We start from the raw sequence: 4,449 nt of genomic DNA on the forward strand, positions 1-4,449 counted from the left end.
TTCTTTCCTCCTCAAAAGCTGAGCAAGCTTAGAGTGGATGTTCAGACCTTCAAGCAAAAAGATGGTGAATCCCTCTATGAAGCTTGGGAAAGATACAAGCAGATGACCAAAAAGTGTCCTTCTGACATGTTTTCAGAGTGGACCATATTAGATATATTCTATTATGGTCTATCTGAGTTTTCCAAGATGTCACTGGACCACTCTGCAGGTGGATCCATTCACCTAAAGAAAACGCCTGCAGAAGCTCAGGAACTTATTGACATGGTTGCGAATAACCAATTTATGTACACTTCTGAGAGGAATTTCGTGAATAATAGGACGCCTCAAAGGAAGGGAGTTCTTGAAATTGATGCTCTGAATGCCATATTGGCTTAGAACAAAGTGTTGACTCAGCAAGTCAACATGATTTCTCAAAGTCTTAATGGATGGAAAAATGCATCCAACAGCACTAAAGAGGCATCTTCTGAAGAAGAAGCTTATGATCTTGAAAACCCTACAATAGCAGAGGTAAATTATATAGGTGAACCTTATGGAAACACCTATAATTCATCATGGAGAAATCATCCAAATTTCTCATGGAAGGATCAACAAAAGCCTCAACAAGACTTTAATAATGGTGGAAGAAATAGGCTCAGCAATATCAAGCCTTATCCATCATCTTCTCAGCAACAGATAGAGAATTATGAAAAGAATACCTCTAACTTAGCAAATTTAATCTCTGATCTGTCTAAGGCCACTTTTAGTTTCATGAATGAAACAAGGTCTTCCATCAGAAATCTGGAAGCACAAGTGGGCCAGCTGAGTAAGAAAATCACTGAAACCCCTCCTAGTACTCTCCCAAGCAATACTGAAGAGAATCCAAAAAGAGAGTTCAAGGCCATTGACATAGTCAACATGGCCGAACCTAGAGAGAAAAGAGAGGACGTGAATCCCAATGAGGAAAACCTCACGGGATGCCTCTCAAGCAAGAAGGAGTTCCCTATTGAGGACCTAAAGGAATCTGAGGCTCATATAGAGACCATAGAGATTTCATTAAATCTCCTTCTGCCATTCATGAGCTCTGAAGACTATTCTTCCTATGAAGAGGATGAAGATGTAACTGGAGAGCAAGTTGCTCAATATCTAGGAGCTATCATGAAGCTGAATGCTAAGTTGTTTGGTAATGAGATTTGGGAAGGTGAACCTCCCTTGCTCATTAGTGAATTAGATACATGGGTTCAGCTAGATACATGGGTTCAACAAACTTTACCTCAAAAGAAAAAAGATCCTGGGAAATTCTTAATACCCTATACCATAGGCACCATGACCTTTGAGAAAGCTCTGTGTGACCTAGGGTCAGGCAGAAATCTTATGCCACTCTCTATAATGGAGAAGCTGGGGATCATTGAGGTACAGCCTGCCTTATTCTCATTACAATTGATCCACACTCTCATTACAGATGGCAGACAAGTCAGTAAGACAAGCTTATGGATTAGTAGAGGACATGTTAGTAAAGGTTAAAGACCTTTACATCCCTGCTGATTTCATAATCTTAGACACTAGAAATGAGGAGGATGAATGCATCATCCTTGGAAGACCTTTCCTAGCCACAGTGGAAGCTGTGATAGATGTTAACAGAGGAGAATTAGTCCTTCAATTGAATGGGGACTACCTTGTGTTTAAGGTACATGGCTATCCTTCTGTAACAAGGGAGAGTAAGCATGCAGAGCTTCTCTTAGTACAGAGTCAAACAGAGCCCCCACAATCAAACTCTAAATTTGGTGTTGGGAGGCCACAACCAAACTTTAAGATTGGTGTTAAATTCCCACAACCAAACTCTAAGTTTGGTGTTGGGACTATACAATATTGACCTGATCACCTGTGAGGCTCCATGAGAGCCCACGATCAAGCTATTGACATTAAAGAAGCGCTTATTGGGAGGCAACCCAATTTTTATTTATCTAATTTTATTTTTTATTTTATTATTCTTTTATTAGGTTCATGATCATGTGGAGTCACGAAAAAAAATATTAAAATTAAAAACAGAATCAAAAACAGCAGAAGAAAAATCACACCCTGGAGGAAGGACTTACTGGCATTTAAATGCCAGTAGGGAGCATCTGGCTGGTGTTCAACGCCAGAACAGAGCATGGATCTGGCGCTGAATGCTAAAAACAAGCAACACCTAGGCGTTCAAACACCAGGAATGCACCCTGAGGAGAGCTGGCGCTGAAAGCCAAAAACAAGCATGGAACTGGCGTTCAACACCAGAAACATGCTGCACATGGGCGTTGAACGCCCTGAACATGCATCACTTCAGCGTTTAAACGCCAGAATTGCATGGAAAGGCATTTTTACATGCCTAATTGGTGCAGGGATGTAAATCCTTGACACCTCAGGATCTGTGGACCCCACAGGATCATCTCAGGATCTGTGGACCCCACAGGATCCCCACCTACCATATTCTCCCCTCTTCTCAACATTCATCCTCTCTTTCCAATAAACACTCTTCCCCAAAACCCTTCACCAATCACCTCAATTTTTCTTCCCAATCACCCCCTTCACCACTCACATCCATCCACTCTTCCCCATAAACCCCACCCTACCTTCAAAATTCAAATTTCTTTCCCACCCAAACCCACCCTAAATGGCCGAACCTACTCCCTCTCCCCTCACTATATAAACCCCTCCATTCTTCTTCATTTTCACACAACACATCCCTCTCTTCTCCTTCTTGGCCGAATACACCTCTCCCCCTCTCCTCCATATTTTCTTCTTCTTCTTCTTCTCTTCTTTCATCTCTTGCTCGAGGGCGAGCAATATTCTAAGTTTAGTGTGGTAAAAGCATAGCTTTTTTTTATTTTTCCATAACCATTGATGGCACCTAAGGCCAGAGAATCCTCTAGAAAAGGGAAAGGGAAGACAAAAGCTTCCACCTCCGAGTCATGGGAGATGGAAAGATTCATCTCCAGAGCCCATCAAGACCACTTCTATGATGTTGTGGCCAAGAAGAAGGTGATCCCTGAGGTCCCTTTCAAGCTCAAGAATAATGAGTATCCGGAGATCCGACATGAGATCCAAAGAAGAAGTTGGGAAGTTCTGACCAATCCCATTCAACAAGTCGGAATCTTAATGGTTCAAGAGTTCTATGCCAATGCATGGATCACTAGGAACCATGATCAAAGTGTGAACCTGAATCCAAAGAATTATCTTACAATGGTTCGGGGGAAATACTTAGATTTTAGTCCGCAAAATGTGAGGTTGGCATTCAACTTGCCCATGATGCAAGGAGATGAACGCCCCTACACTAGAAGGGTCAGCTTTAATCAAAGGTTGGAGCAAGTCCTCGTGGACTTATGTGTGGAAGGAGCTCAATGGAAAAGAGACTCAAGGGGCAAGCCAGTTCAACTGAGAAGACTGGACTTTAAGCCTGTGGCTAGAGGATGGTTGGAGTTCATCCAACACTCTATCATCCCTACTAGCAACCGATCTGAAGTTACTGTGGATTAGGCCATCATGATTCATAACATCATGAATGGAGAGGAAGTAGAAGTTCATGAAGTCATCTCCCTTGAACTCTACAAAATAGCTGAAAAGCCCTTTACCTTGGCAAGGCTAGCTTTTCCTCATCTTATTTTCCATCTATGTTACTCAGTTGGAGTTATCATAGAAGGAGACATCTCCATTGAGGAGGATAAGCCCATCACCAAGAAGAAGATGGAGCAAACAAGAGAGACCATCCACGGATCTCAAGAGATGCATGAGGAAGCTCATCATCAAGAAATCCCTGAGATGCCTCAAGGGATGCACTTTCCTCCCAACAACTATTGGGAACAACTCAACAATTCCTTGCCATCTATGTTACTCAGTTGGAGTTATCATAGAAGGAGACATCTCCATTGAGGAGGATAAGCCCATCACCAAGAAGAGGATGGAGCAAACAAGAGAGACCATCCACGGATCTCAAGAGATGCATGAGGAAGCTCATCATCAAGAAATCCCTGAGATGCCTCAAGGGATGCACTTTCCTCCCAACAACTATTGGGAACAACTCAACACTTCTTTAGAAGATTTGAGTTATAATGTGGATCAATTAAGGGTGGAACATCAAGAGCACTCCATCATTCTTCATGAAATTAAAGAAGATCAAAGAGCAATGAGGGAGGAGCAACAAAGGCAAGGAAGAGACATAGAAGAGCTTAAGGACATCATTGGTCCTTCAAGAAGAAGACGCCACTAAGGTGGACTCATTCCTTGTTCTTATTTATCTATTTTTCGATTTTTATGCTATATGTTTGTTTATGTTTTGTGTCTCTACTTCATGATCATTAGTATTTAGTAACTATGTCTTAAAGTTATGAATAATTCCATTAATCATTCACCTATCTTAAATGAAAAATGTTTCTAATTCAAAAGAACAAGAAGTACATGAATTTTAAATTTATCCTTGAATTTAGTTAAATATATTGA

The 4,449-nt window shown here is 41.4% G+C and overlaps 1 non-coding gene across 1 annotated transcript; it reads right to left on the reverse strand.

The window, feature by feature from the left end:
- Positions 1–24: 24 nt before the first annotated feature.
- Positions 25–128, reverse strand: LOC127748208 (small nucleolar RNA R71). Its single transcript, XR_008010150.1, has one exon. It is a non-coding gene; the product is annotated as a small nucleolar RNA R71 (small nucleolar RNA).
- Between the last annotated feature and the right edge of the window lie 4,321 nt (positions 129–4,449).

This window comes from Arachis duranensis, chromosome 5, assembly GCF_000817695.3.
Source record: "Arachis duranensis cultivar V14167 chromosome 5, aradu.V14167.gnm2.J7QH, whole genome shotgun sequence".
Lineage (NCBI taxonomy): Eukaryota > Viridiplantae > Streptophyta > Magnoliopsida > Fabales > Fabaceae > Arachis > Arachis duranensis.